This window comes from Lissotriton helveticus, chromosome 7 (genome assembly GCF_964261635.1).
Source record: "Lissotriton helveticus chromosome 7, aLisHel1.1, whole genome shotgun sequence".
Taxonomy (NCBI): domain Eukaryota; kingdom Metazoa; phylum Chordata; class Amphibia; order Caudata; family Salamandridae; genus Lissotriton; species Lissotriton helveticus.
This window is the reverse complement of record NC_136068.1, coordinates 1,481,534,423-1,481,552,402: the sequence shown is the minus strand read 5'-3', so window position 1 is coordinate 1,481,552,402 and position 17,980 is coordinate 1,481,534,423. Positions and strand designations below refer to the sequence as shown.

At 46.3% G+C, this 17,980-nt stretch overlaps 1 protein-coding gene across 2 annotated transcripts in view; it reads left to right on the top strand.

Annotated features, from left to right (window-relative positions):
- The window catches only part of LOC144767489 (urotensin-2 receptor-like), a 211,020-nt gene extending 193,801 nt beyond the window's left edge, over positions 1–17,219 (top strand). For both annotated transcript variants that reach the window (XR_013598232.1, XM_078650901.1), the window contains exon 2: positions 15,909–17,219. The gene's annotated coding sequence lies outside the window, so the exon portion shown is untranslated. The remainder of the gene's footprint in view (positions 1–15,908) is intronic.
- Positions 17,220–17,980: the final 761 nt, after the last annotated feature.

Here is a 17,980-nt window from a genome sequence, read left to right as displayed (position 1 = left end):
AGCACAGCAGGATGTAGACCCAACGCTTGCTGACCAGTCTGCAAACTGTCACAGCAGAACACAGAGCCTAGCAAGGTAGAACACTAATTCTAGAATGGAGACAAGACATAGAGAGGAACAAGCATTGGAAATGCAATAGGTCTCGCAGTAGGAAAGTTTGAGCTATAGGTGTTATTTATTTTTTTGTTTTTTATTTATGTGTTGTTTTTTCTAAATAGCTAAATTAATAGCTTTCTTCTTTACAAAGCCAATAGTTATAATTTTTCTAAATGTGACACCTCTAGCATTTGTAAAGCAACATGTTTTGTATTAACGGGACTTATATGTGACTTATATGTATTGATATAAAAAAAATCAATGGCTTTAAAAACAATTAATAATTAATACGTAAATAAAATGGATTTTATTTTATATTGCCAATAGCTTAAAGTTTATTAAATATATTTAGTGAAGATGCTGTGGTTGCGCTGAGTGAGGGTGAGTGAGGGTGAGGGTGAGTGAGGGTGAGGGTGAGTGAGGGGTTGAGGGTGAGTGAGGGGTTGAGGGGTTGAGGGTGAGTGAGGGTGAGTGAGGGTGAGTGAGGGTGAGTGAGTGAGGGTGAGTGGGTGAGGGTGAGTGAGTGAGGGTGAGGGGGTGAGGGGTTGAGGGTGAGTGAGGGTGAGGGGGTGAGGGGTTGAGGGTGAGTGAGGGTGAGGGTGAGGGGTTGAGGGTGAGTGAGGGTGAGGTGTTGAGGGTGAGTGAGGGTGAGGGGTTGAGGGTGAGGTGTTGAGGGTGAGTGAGGGTGAGGGTGAGTGAGGGTGAGGTGTTGAGGGTGAGTGAGGGTGAGGGTGAGGGGTTGAGGGTGGGTGAGGGTGAGGGAGGGTGAGGGGTTGAGGGTGAGTGAGGGTGAGGGGTTGAGGGTGAGTGAGGGTGAGGGTGAGTGAGGCTGAGGGGTTGAGGGTGAGTGAGGGTGAGTGAGAGTGAGGCTGAGGGGTTGAGGGTGAGTGAGGGTGAGTGAGAGTGAGGGTGAGGCTGAGGGGTTGAGGGTGAGTGAGGGTGAGTGAGGGGTTGAGGGTGAGTGAGGGTGAGGGGTTGAGGGTGAGTGAGGGTGAGGGGTTGAGGGTGAGGGGTTGAGGGTGAGTGAGGGTGAGGGTGAGTGAGGGTGAGTGAGGGTGAGTGAGGGTGAGTGAGGGTGAGTGAGGGTGGGTGAGGGTGGGTGAGGGTGAGTGAGGGTGGGTGAGGGTGAGTGAGGGTGGGTGAGTGAGGGTGAGTGAGGGTGAAGGGTTGAGGGTGAGTGAGGGTGAGGGTGAGGGTGGGTGAGTGAGGGTGAGGGATTGAGGGTGAGGGGTTGAGGGTGAGTGAGGGTGAGGGTGAGTGAGGGTGAGGGTGAGGGGTTGAGGGTGAGTGAGGGTGAGGGTGAGTGAGGGTGAGGGGTTGAGGGTGAGTGAGGGTGAGGGGTTGAGGGTGAGTGAGGGTGAGGGGTTGAGGGTGAGTGAGGGTGTTGGCTATTGTGCGCCGGGGTTTACACTACTTCAGTTAGGGCCGCACACTGCATGTCAGAGAAGAGAGAGAAGGGGAAGGGGGAGGAGAAATGCGACACGGCGGGCAGGGGAGGGGGCTGTGTTATCTCAGCAGAGTCGAATCAACAAACGGAACAGTGCACCGCCGTTAACATTGTAGAAGTGGACATCCAGAAAAAATACAGGGATGGTTGGAAAAGGTTAATTATCTCGTAGCCCACACGCTGGAGTCAGAGCAAAGTCTTCAATGTTTATCCAGGCGTACTTGACATTAACATACCGTATGATGTTTAATATCCGCTCCCCTTTTTAAAAAAAAATTCAGCCACAAAACAGCACATGGCGCTTATGATATATCAGTGGGTTGGAAACATTACCGGCGCGCTGGAGCGCCGCTGCGGCGCGCAGCGAAGCACTTGCCCCACTAGGTTTGGGGGAGAGATTGAAGCATTGGACAAGCTGTCAAAGATGCATTTTGGGAATGCTACAAAACGCGCAATTACCCAGCAGCTCACGGCTGCCAAGAGGCACTTCCGGAACTGAGCTCTGAAATGGGTTGGGGAATGAGAGGGGGGGAGGGGAGGGAGAGAGAGTGGGATTCGAAAGACAAAAGGGGGAGAAAAGACAGGGTAAGGGAAAAGAATAGGAGGAGAGGAGGGTAGAAAGAGACGAAAAGCGAGTGAATAAAAGGGTTTTTTTGTGACAAAGAGGAAAGTGGTAGTAAAAGGAAGGAGGGGGGAATTTAAAGGGAGCGACAGGAGAGGGAATGGAGGGGTGAAAGGCAAATGGTGTACACGGTTTAAGGAGGATGGATTTGTTGCAAACTACAGTGAGAAGTAGGGGAGCCCGCAGAAGAGTTGGATGAGAGAAGAAATATGTCAAACAGCACAAAATGAAGGAGTCCAGAGTGGAGTGGTAAAGGAGAATAGAAAGGGAGAGTGGGCAGGGGAGGGGCGGAGCGGGGAGAGGGAACAGACGGAGCGAAGGCAGATAAGGGGAGGGGGGAGGAGAAATGCGACACGGCGGGCAGGGGAGGGGGCGGAGCGGGGAGAGGGAACAGACGGAGGGAAGGCAGATAAGGGGAGGGGGGAGGAGAAATGCGACACGGCGGGCAGGGGAGGGGGCGGAGCGGGGGCTTACGTGTGTGATTAAAAAAAGATCAGAATAAACCATGTTTGTGGGCTGGGTCTGCATGGCGATGTTGAAAGCTTAATTTGCTGTGTTTAATTTGGGGTTGAAAGCAATGTGGGAAAGAGGAGAGGAAGTGAGCAGGCAGACACAGAAGCCAAACAGTCTGTGTAGCTGCCTTTAAAAGAGTGGCGGAAATGTCAGGGGGTCTCGAGGAGCCCCTGCAGGATGAGGTAAAGGTGTTTATCAAAGAGGCATTGAAAGGGTTAGCTCACCCCAGTAGGCAGTTGTCTGTCCTTGAGAGACATTTCAAAGGCATGTGCGGGCAGACCTGGACTCTGTGAGGGCTCATGGAAGGGCTGGATGTTTACACCAATGCGACGCGACCAGGCAGGGGAGGGGGCGGAGCGGGGCTGTGGGAGGAGTGCGGGAACAGACGGCGAGGGGAGGAGAGTAGGAGGAGGAGAGTAGGGGAGGCACGGCCTAGTGGCCGTGCAATCAAGAAGTGAGGGGGCGGGAGAGTAGGCAAGGCAGGCGGCTGGGGGCATGTGCACGCGCTTTTAAGCTCAATGCGCATGCGCATTGAGCTTAAAAGTCACGGGCACTGCAAGGAATCGCCACGATTCCTTGCAAGTTGGACAAAGAGTGGATAAGCCCCCATAGTCTCGCTTGCTCGATGCGCATCGACAGGCGAGACCTAAAAAGGTCATAGAGAATAAATAAAGAAAGTAACACAATATGTTTACAACACCCCCCCATATTTTCACCTCTCATCCCTCCCCCGCTAGATAAACAGAGTCTTCACGTCTTCTCCTAACCACTGAGAGTACACATAAGTGGATGAGAGCAGGTTGTGACTTTTGGTGGCAACATCTTTCTTGTGCTTTCACAATCCATCTCTTTTAGAGACAATCTTTCAAGTGCTCCAAAATGTCCTGGGTTGACCTCCAATTGGTGATAGGTTGTGTTGAGGTTCCGCTTGGTTCAGAGGCATCCCCCACTGATGTAGGTAATGGAATTGTCGCTCATTGGGAAGATGAGGATTCACATTTGATGGCTTTGTTGGGGAGATGCATGTCAATGCAGAGGCAAATTTGATATGGTCCCTTTGGTCTGAGCAGTTCCAGGGATGTTAAACCTGTGGGATGGAGCCCTCCAACTGCTTGATAATGTTGAGGAGTTCGGGTCGGTAGAGCCTTTCTCTATCAAGCGATGCTGTGTGCAAAGGCCACAGGACATGCAGTGTGATCAGTGTGAAGTGACACTGCTTGTCGTTGAGAGTGCCCGTCTGTTAAGCAGTAGGGGGGATTTTTGCAGCGAGCTTGGGAATGGCGTTAAAAATAGCAAGGGGGGTGCGGACCAGCAGGATGTCTGTGATGAAATTACTGGATGTTCGGTGCTGTGGTCCGTGATATCCAATGTGGTGGGGATGGAGGAAGCTGCAGCAGCAACATTTGTGGGGATGCAGGTCCATCCTGGCACCTTGGTCATTGGAGTGGCTATGGAGTGAGAGACAGCAAGGCGTGTAAAGCGATAACATTAATTGTGAAACTAGGGTCAATGAGGGATGGCGGCCATGAGCCAGCAGGCAGTGAAATAGGGATGTTGGGGCGGTTGCGTGTTTGATGAACGAGTGCATGCATGGTCAAGTCAAAGGCATTGTCCAAACACACGCGAGAGTACAGTGTTCCAGTGGTATTTCTCTGTGAATGTATCCTGTTTGTTATAGGTTGCAGTGAGCTTTTGTGTGCCAGGCTGGGGTGGAGCAGTAAACAGCAGCAGAGCAATTCCTTTGCTGCACAACCTGCACTGCATTTTCTCGCCTGGACCCTGAAGTGGGCGTGTGAGTTCACAATGGTCGCTTGAGTAGGGTCCTGGTAAATGCACCTCTACGCTTTTTATCTGGACTTTAATCGTTATTTTGTGCTTTTTGCCAAAAGTACGAGATTCTGCCAAGTGATGCAGATGTGTGTGGAACACATCCAAGGCTTCAGTCCGTGCCTGGCTCGTCTGATTGAAGCTAAATTGCTCCAAATCCGTATTGATGTGGAGCTGGGTAGGGGCTCAGGGCCACACGCGGCTTAAAACATCTGAGCGACCGCAACCTGGCCAACATTTTTTATTTGTAGAGAGAAAGAGAGAGAGAGAGAGAGAGAAAGAGAGAGAGAGAAAGAGAGAGAGAGATTGGTGACGGGTGAACCAGATGTGTATCTTCACAGACGTCTTTTCCCTGAAAATTGTCTTCATCACCCCCATGGACATGATAACCTGCATGTTCTTGTTTCCTCTGTCCCAGGCCCAATACTCTAAGGTGTCTCACTGGCTGTGGGGCTCTACATTTGTTCCATGTCAAACCATCGTTCTGCCTGCACTGCAGCAGAGTCCTTCGCTCCTCTCCTGTGCTGTGCCGGGCATCGCCTAGCAACTACAGGGCCTTAGCTGACCAGGTCGAAGTTCAATACCTATTTTCCAATGATTAGCTTTAACTAGACCTCCTTTGTCTTCCTGAACAGTCAACAAAGAAGCCTGAAAAAGGCAGAGAGATGAACCTCTTCCTGATTGGAGGAGCATTTTAGAATGTTAAGAAGGCTTTTTTTGCATAATTTGGATAAAATAGTTGCCCCACGAAACCAGTATGTTTAGCTTCTACTGGATTACGAGAAGAACATGTGCACCAACCTAGAGATTTGTTTACCTGGGACAGCACCCTGGCACTGCCACTGCTGCTGTTCACTTCCTGTGGGATTCAAGCTCTGCATTTGGGAAGCCACACTGATTTGACCTGGCCAGGAGGGCACTGTAATGCCAGTAAGAGGACAGTAGCTGATCCCCAACCAAGAAGATCAGGGCAAAGCCCAGCTGATTGAGGCCTGTGCTGAAGATGACTTTAGGAACCAGGTCACCCAGTCGCCCCACAGCGCAGCTGTCCAGAATAAATATAAGAAGGTTCTGGGTAATCAAAGGGTCCGGTGTTTACGGCCCCAGAGGGACATCAAGGATGGTCCTCCTCACTACATTCCTTGAGGAAGTGACTCATTGGCTGTGTCCAGTCATCTTGATTCCAGAACATTTTTACCAGGATCTTTAAACTGTACCATTTTGGAGTACTAGCAATTTAATGTCTCAATTGGGTCCGACCTCTAAATTTCTGTTCTCTATCCCTAGCGATTGAACTAGTGATCTCACTGGAGAACGTTCTGCGCGTGCCCTTTTCAGCCAGCACTCACCCTACCGGTACGACTGAGAGACATGTTTGTTCCTCAACTGGGCCCAAGTGATTGGGCATAGGTGAGACTCCTCTTTCGGTCTGGTTGTTGGGCTTTGATTACGTGAGACTGATGACAGCGGAAGCGGTCTCTAGGCCAAACCTAAAAATCACATGGGGCTCGGGTCATTGCCTTATTACCAGAATGTTTGGGGTGACACGTGGTTAATTTCTTAAATCCCAAAAGATCACTGCAATCTTTATGGAGAAAAGAAAACCTGTCAGGTATCTCTCACTCCTGCTGAGTTATGTTCATGTGAGTGAGGGAGTTAGGAGTCAGACAAGCCTGTCCGAGAATATCACTTTAACAGATAATATTGTAGACTCCTGCCGGAAACCCGAAATGAGCATATACTCAAGTGATGGTACGTTACAACAACTAAGAGTTAACATATGCCATTTTCCTACTAAAGATATGATAAACGTTCTCAACATAATTATGAATAACTCAGAGATTAAAATAGGTAAAAGGGTGAATGCTAGTTACCCCCAATCATATTTGATCATGCACCCTTAACTAATTAGTCTATCCCTACCTAGGTTATGGTTTACTGCTTAGTAATTTTAGGTTATTTATCTTTCATATTTATATATGCTGATCCATGCAGATCGTATTCTGCTTCTGTGTTTGCTACACCAGACAGTAAACAACGCCTCCATCCAGATTTTAGGAAGCACACGGAAGATGCTACTGTCGTATTTCTCCAGTGCCTCTGAGAGGAAACAATGCAAGGTCATTAACACTTGTACAACAGGTCGCCAGCTCCCATGAAACCACAAATACTGCAGAGAGTAGAAAAAGGCCCTCTCCTGTTTGTTATTGTGAGCAACAGAAATAGATGCGTCAACTGAGTGCATAGAATGTGTAAGTCTGCAGACAGCTGAGCGGCCTACGTTAAAAATGTACAGGCTTAACTTCTAGACTCTAAACTACTGTCATGCATTCAGTGAACAATGCCTATTTTAACTAACAGCAAGGCGTGTGTTGTATGCAAACGCATAATAAAAAAGTCATGCCACTCCTGTCACAATTGGAGAAAGCTATTAAAAACGAAGACAAGGGGGCGGGACAGGCAGCACTCAACATGGCGACCCTTTTCGGAGCGTTCTAGCCACCTCTGGGCGTGTTCACCGGCCGACGCCTTTCCACAACTTATGAGTTTTTCTTCGGGGCTCATAGGAAGGCATACTTGGGAGAGCACTGGTGGGTTTTGTTCTGACTTTTGGTGCTCTGCAGGAAATGCCTTTTGAGACCTGAGGAGCTTTGTCCTTCATTGAGTTAGAAGCAAGATGGTGGGCATGTGGAGGAGCCTGCAGGGGGCAGCAGCTGTTGTAAGCAGGGCCATCTTAACAGCAGTATAGGCCCTCGGGCAAAGCAATGCACTGGGCCCTGCCTACACAACCACTCACAAGAATACAAATGTTTAACAGAAAATGTGTGTTAAATTCTGGTCTGCATGGGGCCCCTATGCTCGTGCCCCCCCTCCACCCCCTCACCCCCACAAGAAACTGCCCAGCGTGCCCATGCGTAAAGATGCCACTGGTTGTAAGGAACATGCACCTGGCAGAGGCAACTCCCTAAGCAATGAGAGCAGTTTATAGATGAATGACAATCTTTTGGGGATTCAGTGGAGCGGGTTGGTGTAGCTGTGACAGACTATGAGCAGTGATGCTGGGTAACCTGATTGAAGGAGGAGTGGGGTGGTGATGTAAAACCCACAGGACTGGAGTGGCTAGTTGGATTGCTACAGTGGGGGCTCAGCGGCTATTGTGAAGGAACTTGACTATGGCAGGGAAATACTTCCATAGGGAGGTACAGGTTGTCTTCCCTCCAAGTGTGAGGAGAGGGAAGAGACAGAGGAGGAGAACAGAGACAGATTATTGGTGGATGTGCTGCAAGTGCCTTAAAGCTAATCACCAGAAAATGGAGGGGTGAAAAGACTATGGTTCAGGGAAGGAACATCTTGCAAACGTGGAGCACAAACGTTCATGGATAGAAGTAGCGGTGGACTCAGTGGTCGGAGAAGTTCAAATGATGGAGAGAGAGGTCTGGCCACTGATAATCTGGATCTATAGGAAGGAGCAGACATTAAGCACAATGCTGTATCTGCCCTACTTGCGCTAGATGGCACAATGGGGGTGCAGGATAACCTGAGAAGGGTGGTTAATATCTACACACTCAGTGTTTCCCACTGAATGAAGTAAATGATGAGCTGATGGTGATGCAATCCTTCTTTGCAGATTACTTGACACTACACAGCTAGTCATGCCCACCCACCCATGTTCAAAAAGGCATCTCTTCAGCTTTCCAAAGGTCCAGTGAAGCCTGATGGCCCCTCCAGTGGTGCAACAGTGGTGATATTGACATACCGTGATGTTTAAAGAGGGCAGCAGCTCTGAAACATGACCTAGAGTATGACAATAGCAGGATCCTCCAGTTTCCAGCTGTTAGTGCTGCGACCCAGGAGAAGATGAAAGTGTGACAGGAATGACTGAATCAAGGAACTTCAGCAACACTGTGGAATACACTTAGACTAAAGGTGTCCTGGGAGGGAAAGACCTTCCCCGCATCTGACCCCTGGCTGCTTGCTTGTTCTTCAAAGGAGTGAAGAAGAAATCATCAGCAGTGCTGACTGATGGTATTTGTGGGAGTTGCAGTGGTTGCAAGATGCTGGCCGTCCTTTGAGATGGGGGTGGGAGACCTGATTGGCTTATATTGCTGATGAGTATGATGGCAAGGATTGTTACCTTTATGTCTTCCAATCCCCTCTTACCTCTCCTTCCCTTCTGTGTTCCTCCCTTGAACCTTGCCACAATCCATACCTTGTATACCCTATTCCTAAAACGTATAATTTGATGTTGAGTTACTGAGTGTGAAATTAACAAAATATGCTAAAGGCTTTGTTTAAGATTTCCTCTGTCTGAGCCTCTAGTCGTGAATACTTCAAGGGATCTTGAGACTATCCTCGTTGTCACATACCCGTATTGTTTATCAGAATAAAAACAAACGAAACTTCAGAAATCCAATAGTCTGAGCCAAAAGTAAAAGCTTGCTCGTTTCGATAGGAGTCCTGGGCAGAGTATCTCCGCTCACTGGACCCTGAGTAAAGAAGATGGTGGCAAAGAGAAGAGGGTGCAGAGAAGGACTGGTACTTCCTTTTCAGGAGGTGTTAGGAGGCCTCATCACCCTTGTCAACTCTCCAAAGGGTATATAGTTATGTTCAGCTATCCCATGAATCAACCTCACTTCATCCTAAAGTCAGCAGAAGTGGATTTAAATAAATGAGAGCACTAAGATTAAGTGGGACTTACCTCATGAAAATATGGGCTATAGTGATCCTCAGCACAAAGTTAGGAAGTTTTTGCTTTGGTTCAGTATTGTGTATACATTGATCATACAAGCACAATATACTAGAGAGATGCCTTCATAGCACAGTATTTGGTGGTGTAAGTACTTCTGATACAGTACTGTTAGAGACGCTACCCTTAGCAGAGTATTATGGGGGCAGAATTGGTCCTTTTCAAGATCTCATTTTAGAAAATAGAGTCAGTATAGCAGTAAAGTTCGTTCAAATAAAAACAATACCATATTACATAATGTACAAAGTAGCTGTTTCTGTCACATCATCATCTAATTCCTCACAGGGCTTTAGCTTTCATACAACTGCACACACTGTGTGTGTGCCAGGTTCAGAATACTTTATCAATTTCATTATCACTATTGCTCCATTCAAGGATTAGCTCTTACTTTTGGTTCAGTTATGTATGATCCATAATATTCAGACCATAGCAACTGAATAGACACCATTCGAATCTGGCATTGCAGATATCATTCTATGAGACGTTTGTTACAAATCTTTCTTTATTTCAGTTAAACTAACCATAAAAGACCAATGCACCATTACGTTATAACAATTGCATTAGATAGAGTAAAAGACCAGAGGGCCAATAAAATTTACAATATAATACTTGCAGTGTTACAAATAAAACATCAGTACAAGAAATCAGAGTATCAATCGGAGGAAGGCAATATTCCCTTGCTCCTTAACTGCCAGGCACTGCCAAGAAACTTAGCCACACTACATACAATCAAGTTACTGGTACCCTTTCTGAGGATCCTTAGAGCCTCAGCATAGTGCGTGGATTCCAACAGCCTAAATATCGGTATCATACGCCTACATCTTTGAACAATGTACGTAGTACAGAAGAAGAGGAAGTGGGCAAATGTCTCACCAAGTAATGTACAGGATGGACACAATCTGCTCTGAGGCAATATTTTCGACCATTTTGCACAGAAGCGGTTTAACAGCCTAGTATTAATTCTAAATTGAGCATATAGCTCCCTACTAGCTGATTCTAATATAACATCAAGATAGCATTCATAAAAGCATAATGTGAAATCTAAGAAGGCTGGTGTTAATGACCCCACATTGGGATTCAATATTTCCTTTTCTGGGTAATTAGCTCAGTGCGCTTTTTCAATCTGCGCTTTTTCAGTAGTAACTTACATTTTGAGTTTGTGAATATCGAAAAGTAGTAAATTTACTCAAAAGTGTAAACTTACTCAACAATGTAAGTCACCTTTGTGAATCAGACTCTTCACCCTTGAACTACACCATAACAAGTTATCATTCTTAAACATGCCCATAACAGCATATATTCAGGCAGGAGAAAAGCCTCTAATTTAGTAATAGTACGTTCACATCCGGGCAATTCAGAATACAAGTGAATCTTTGAGAAAAAAGTCAGTAATGCTGTATCAGAGTCATTAACATATAAAAGAGCATCACCCATATAGGTGGAATGTTCAGTTTCTACCTAAATACTTTCCTGAAAACCTTTAATAATAGGGTTTTGTTTTAATTTAGCTAGAAAAGTTCTTATGTCAAAATTTTTAGGAGTGATGAAAGAGGACATCCCATATTTTCTCTTATGGCGAAAATATGGTGATAGAATACCATTAACAAAAATTGCTGCCTTTTAGACATTGTGAGATAAAGTTATGATTAATGAAAGTAGACCCAATCCCATGCCATTTAAAGCGTTGTAAAAAGGCAGGGCCGAATTCGACCAAGAACCCTTCAGTATTTGCCCGGCGTTAGCCGCCTCTCATACCATTCGAGATTACCAAACAAAGAGGCAGGCGCTGGAGACAGAAGGCAGGAAATAGGAGTTTATTCCGACGGAGCAGAACACGTCAAATCAGACAACAGGGTACCTTCTCGAGGTGCTCTAACCGCATCTCTGAGGCCTGGCCTCTTATACACAAGTTTATGGCTTTATTACATTTATGACATCAGTGGTATTGCTTTGAAGTACGAAAAAGGCATCTTTGGATTCCCCGGTTCAGGCCCGTTCTCACACATATCTACAGTAGGGGTCCCCACCCAAATCTCAGCATGATGGCTATCGCTCAGCTGGACATTCCGCTGGGAACAGGAATGCGGGCGATCGGTCGGATCTAGGGGTGTGAAGGCATTGATTAATCCCCGCTCCTTTGATGTGAGGCGAGGTCCTACTGTAGGGGGCAATAAACCGTATCTGTTGGGCTAGGTGATGGCCTGGGATCAGGCCGGGCAATCGGGCAGGGAGGAAGAGGTTATCAAAAGGGCCTGTTCTATGAATGAGATGAAAGAGTGAGGGGGTTCAGCACGGGATGTGGCCCGGGGACAGGGTCGCGTTGGAGGTGCGTTTATGGCCCAAGCAGGAGAGACCGGGGGCTGTCGGGGCGCGGGGGGGGATGCTTGCGAGGCCGGGGAGTGAGGGGGAGAGACGCGCAGGCTATTGGCAGTGGGCAGAGAGGCCACGGCACACAAAATGGCTGCCACTTACGTGCACGTATGGATCTGAAAAGGACAAGATGGCGCCGATAATGTTTACGCCACAATCCAGATTTTAACAGCGTTGAATATAAAATCTCAATTTAAATGATCAAATGATATGTCAGCATCGTATTTAGTAGCTGCAAAAGGGGATTTAATTAGAGAAGCCTTACTAACTATATTAAAAACAGCTAGCTTTATAAGAAAATAATATGTTCTTAACAAATCCAGATTTCTAATTTTTAATCAGGTTGGGCGCAAAGAATTCAAGTTTCATAGTAATATAATTCTGATAATCCTTTAACAGGCATCTTAGATTAAGCAAATTACTGCTTCAATAACATTCCTGTAACTGGACCTTCTTGATATAAGGGGTAAAGTTCCCCTCTTCCATACATTATAAGGATATTGCAAGTCACTGAGGAGTTCCATAGCCATATAAGGGAACACGGTGAAGGCCTAGTTGCTTTACAAGGTTATGGAACTTTATCCTATATAATACAGGGTCACACCATCACCTTTCCCACAATCTACTTTAAATCTTGGTGCATAGCTCTTTCATATGAAAGAGCGAGCATATTTGCAAAGGAAGAATACAAAGAAAATGTCTAGTGCAAAATTAAAGGTATCAAAAACCTGTTAGATATTTGTTGGAAACAGATATTAGAAACTGTTCAATAGAAGTCTTTTAAATACAAGTGTGGCTCAGGGGTTAGAGGCAGCAGACCCGGAAGCTGAGATCGGTCCTGGACCAGGGTTCAATTCCCCGCCTCGGCGGGTCTTGTGCTAAAAATTCCACGGACTCGATAATTCTCGCTCCGGTGCCTCCTCGACTCACAGGTTCACACTCTGCGACTCTGGGCAATAGCTTGCTTAATCTCCACAACGGCCCCTCACGGCGGGATGCCAGACTTTCACCTTGTGGATACCCTGCTATCTCACAGGGGAATACCAGGAAGGGTTCCCTAAGCAAGCGCCGGGACACCCACTGCGGGTAGCTGTGCGCTATATAAGCTCAACTACATTTACATTTACAATGATGCAGTCGCTGGGAATGTGGAGAAACATGCAGAACGTTTCTAGCTTTTCTCTATCTAAGGAGTACAAAAATAAACATGCTCTCTCTGCTTGTCATTGAAAGCTATCAGCTGCTTCAGTTAAGCTCTGTGACCGAACATGACCTGCCTTGCACTTCGCATAGGGACAACGGTAATAACTTATAATAGTTTCGTTTTGGTGACTGGGTGTGTCACAAGTCGCTGATTATAAAGAAATTAGATACTAACGTTTATTACAAAATCCCATGTATTATCAAAAGAATTTTAAAGCTCTCGTGACATTGGAGGGCAATATTCTAGTATATTTCTATAAAATTCTGCAGAAAACCCATGAGGAAAAGAGGCCTTCCATTTTTTAACAAGAAAAAATTGCTGCCCAGTGTCAAATCATTTTCCAAAGAAGACACATGTAGTGTCTCACAAGAAGACCTATAAGTGGAAGAGAAATACTGAGATATATCACGCCCAAGTGCAGTTCTGTTTCAAAAGAAATATTTTATTGAATTAAATATTGTAAATAGATCATCTTGCTCAGCTATATTAACATAAAAATAATGAAGACAATATATGGTGAATGAGATACTATAATTCACCATTAGTGGCTAGATATTAATTTGTCCATCCAGGTTCAAGAGAACCCTGGTTTTTATTACTAAAAAGCAGGCCAGGCATTTAGCAAAGTTTAATTTCTACTAGCAAGTATACTGTATCTACCTTTATTATGACACTGTACCGACAGATTGGATATTTTTCCTCGCCTTGTCTTTTGAGAGATACTATTTCCCTAACATATTCTGTGCCACGTTATTCCCACTCAGTAAAACACACAAGGTGATGGACAGTCACAGATACGAGTTTAATCCATCATTATTTTGCTCACCACACCATCCCACTTCAGACATGGCCATATGCAAATCAGTCTTGACCCTGTGCCTCATGGTAACAGTCCAGCCCGAACTGCCAAGCCATGTCTTTCCTGGACTGGAATCAAGCATCCTAGGACCGGTTTCTGGCTGTCAGCCGTCATCAGCCAGGACAGAGCCAGGATAGCTTGACTCCAGTGGCGTAGTGAGCACGGGACCCACGTCTGGGCATACCCTTCCCACATAGGGCGAACAGCAAAACACACAAGGTGATGGACGGAATGTTGCACATTGGCAAAACATTCAACCCCAGTCACAGATCTGGGTTGAATCCATTGTTATTTTGCTCACCACACCACCCCAGTTCAGACGTGGCCATATGCAAATCAGTCTTAACCCTGTGCCTCATGGGAACAGTCCAGCCTGAACTGCTAAGCCATGTCTTCCCTGGACCGGAATCAAGCATCCTAGGACCGGTTTCTGGCTATCAGCCGTCATCAGCCAGGATAGCTTGACTCCAGTGGCGTAGTGAGCACGGGACCCACGTTTGGGCATATTCCTACTGGCATAGTCACTCAAAGTGCACTGGACAAAAGTCACATAGTTTAAAGTCATTCACATTTGGGTACACACACACGCTATTTTTAAAATGAAACAACATTATTAGCAGTGCTTTAAATGGGAAAAAATAAGTGCAGGTACTCATTAAATTGAGCTAGGGGCGTGGTAGTGGGAGGGGTTAGAAGCGGGGTGAGACATGTTGACACGAAACACTTCTGTTGAGTATTCATTTTGCCCTTGATAGTTGTCTCAAACTTTTCATATGTGCAGAGAAGGGCATTTACACCAGTTGCAGGACATACCAAAACATGAGAGAAATGTATCAATATAAACAAAATGTGCTAACTTGTTACACAAAATGAATGTCAAACACCACATGTTAATAATTCCATGTTTCATAATAGTTGCAGCTTCTTAATGTCATACTGTTCCTACGTACCTGCATTTGGCGCAATCCTTTTATATTCAAGAGTGCACAACATACACACAATACAAGCATTCCACACATTTCTTTTCAAATATCTCCTGAGTGTCCCGATTCTCTTCCGCTCTGATTTCCTTTCTCTCTCACACAAACATACATACAAACGAGCAGACAAACACTCTCTATTAGTCTTCACATCTCTAACCTCTCGATCCCTCCCCTCACTTCTTTCCCATTTGTATCTAACTCCGTCCCACTCTCTTTACCCCAATTGTATCCTATCATTCTCTACCATCACTCTCTCTATTTCTCCGTGCCTCTCTTACTCTTTCCATAGCTGTCGTGATTGTTTCCCCATCTCTATCTGTGCTTACCCCTTCTGTATATCTTTTTCCTCTTGAAACTCTTATCTGCTACTTCTATCTCTGTCCCTTCACTCTTCACCTTCTCTCACTCCATTATCCGTCCTCTCCTCTGGGCAGAACGCCCCACGGTCGGTAAGTTTTCAGTGGCAGACAGTGAGCACTGCTGGGTCGTGAACAAGTGCAGTGTCCAGCAGGGTAGAGGTCAGGGGCAGTACAATACTGGCCTCAGATGGGAAGGTCAGTAGACCGCCTCTCACCTCACCTGGGCACGAGGGAGTCCGCCTAGGTAATCCCCACCACCTCATTCCCGCCCCTTATGCACTCAACGTCACAGCAGGCGGAGGGTGTGGGGGGTTGATTTGCAGGGGCAAGCGAGTCAGGGGAAAGACAGCCAGACTCCAGTGAGAGGCCATGGGGTGAAAATGACCCTTGTTACCTGGGTTCCTAAGAGGCCACACCTGAGCAGGCTCCTCCCCCCCACTCTTTCAGTCTGCTCACATCACTGTGCTGCACCCCAGGTAGAAAATGTCCTACACACTATCTAACAAGACGTCCCAGCATGGAGGCTCGGCAGAGGGCTGTTGAGGACAATGAAAGCGTTCATCTGGGTGGGGAGGGAGCAGAGGCCCACTTGCCGCTTGCCCCAGCTGAATGACACAGACAAACGGCAAAAATGCTGCCCAACTTATCATTTCGACCCTGAGTACCAGTACTCTCCTTCACAGTGGAGAAGTGCCGGTACTCAGCTTGATAAAAATAAGAAGTGCCGGTACTCAGTACCGGTGAGTACCGGCCCATTTAAAGCACTGATTATTAGTCAACTGAACGTAGACTAAAATACAAACTCACCTTTCTCATTAGACCTCTCTGTGATTACTATGACCTACTCATATTTTCTGCATTTCTTTCTTTTCTCCGGACAGGAGTACGAGGAATCCATGAGTCCACCCCTGTGACTGGCAAACTCCAATCCTCTCTGCGTGCTGGAAGGACACCTGCCAATGAGAACAGAGGTTAACAGTCACCGCGGAGATCTTCTCACTGAAATCTTCACTTCTTCAGATTTAACACGTGAAGAGATAAATGGATGAAATCCGCATCACAGCTGATCCCAAGGGAAAAGTCTCCACTGAAGCTCATCTGGAGGCACCATTGACGGCCATTTTGTCGCACTTCTGCGGCACAGTGGGCTTCACACCTATGTTTCATGGAGTATCCTCAAAACGCCCGGTGGCCGGGCCACGGCACACAGTGAGCCATGGGGCAATAGGGGTGACTTCCTTCACATTGACCTGAATGCACTTTAGGCTTGGTTTGACGTGGTGTGGCACAACATATCTTTGTTTCCACCCAAGAAGGGGCATGCAAATATAATTACATTAAGGGGTGCAAAAATATCTAAATGTGTATGGATTGTGGCAAATGTTTAACAAGAGCCTTGCCTTGGGCCCACCTTTCGACCCCTTCCCTACTTCCTGGGTATAGTATAGCATTCAGCCAAGGCTCAATCACAATGTTCTGCTGCATCTGTGCACACGGGTGGCACTCTGGAACATGGAAGTTCATTGCAGAATCTCTCTGTACATAATGTTTATTAGACTTTTGCTGCTCCTCCTGCAAGGTTGGGGACTGGATCCCATTCGCTATAAATATATACTCCTGTTTCTGCACTAGCTCAGTGACGCCAAAGACGACCAGTGCTGAATGCACAGATTGTTAAAAAAACACAAGTTGGATCAAGCGGGATAAAAAACAGCCCACCATGAGAATCATGGGCTAAAAGCTGTAATATAAAAGAGCCAAGACACTGATGAGCTGTGGGCCACAAATAAAGCACGAGAGTAGCCTTTGACGCATGGGAAGCCAGTGCAATATGATTTCATAGAGTAGCTCAGAAAAGCCTTTCCCATCAGTACCCAGCACTCGCTAGCTTTCTATTTTTTAACATGAAAAAATTGCTCTAATAAATTCCTCCAGTGTCAAATCATTTTCCAAAGAGGACACTTGAAGAGTCTCACAAGAAGACCTATAAGTGGAAGAGAAATACTGAGATATATCACACCCAAGTGCAGTTCTGTTTTGTAAGAAATATGTTATTGAATGTAATATTGTAATCACAGCACCTTCCTCTGCTACATTATTGAGATACAAATAATTAAGACATTATATGGTGACGAGATAGTCTCATTCAGCATTAGTGGGTAGATATTATGGGCAGTAGGTTCGAGTCCAATGGCCGCAGGGATGTATGACGTTACCACGCGATCAAAATGATCGCGGTACATCACAACGCAGCTTTTACAACGCAAGTCGTTACCACGACTTGCTCTGTAGGGTGCTGGATTTAGGAATAGTATGATTTACTATTCCAACTCTAGCCTACATACAGTAGGGAAGGTGTTGGAATAGTAAATCACACTATTCCTTAGTATAGAGCGCCCTCCAGTGCAAGTCGTGGTAACGACTTGCGTTGTAAAAGCTGCGTTATGAATGTATTGCGGTGTTTTGACCGCGTAGTAAAGGTTGTTTCCCGCCCATCATCCCCTTTGGTTTTACTATTGGGACCTGCAGCATTCACTCTTTTCACGTGGTCTGGCACGGCTTCTCATGGACGTCTTTGGTTTCTAGGTTGCTTCAAGCAGGCACATGCTATGAAAAGGGCGTGTGAGCCGGGCAGGTAGGACAGAACCGCAGCGGGGCACTGGAAAGTGGGTCGCTCTGTTTGCCCATTGAACCTACTTCCTACTGAGAAGTGAGTCACCAGTCGGACCTGTGCTGCGGCCAGGGAAACAACCTTTACTACGCGGTCAAAACACCGCAATACATTCATAACGCAGCTTTTACAACGCAAGTCGTTACCACGACTTGCACTGGAGGGCGCTCTATACTAAGGAATAGTGTGATTTACTATTCCAACACCTTCCCTACTGTATGTAGGCTAGAGTTGGAATAGTAAATCATACTATTCCTAAATCCAGCACCCTACAGAGCAAGT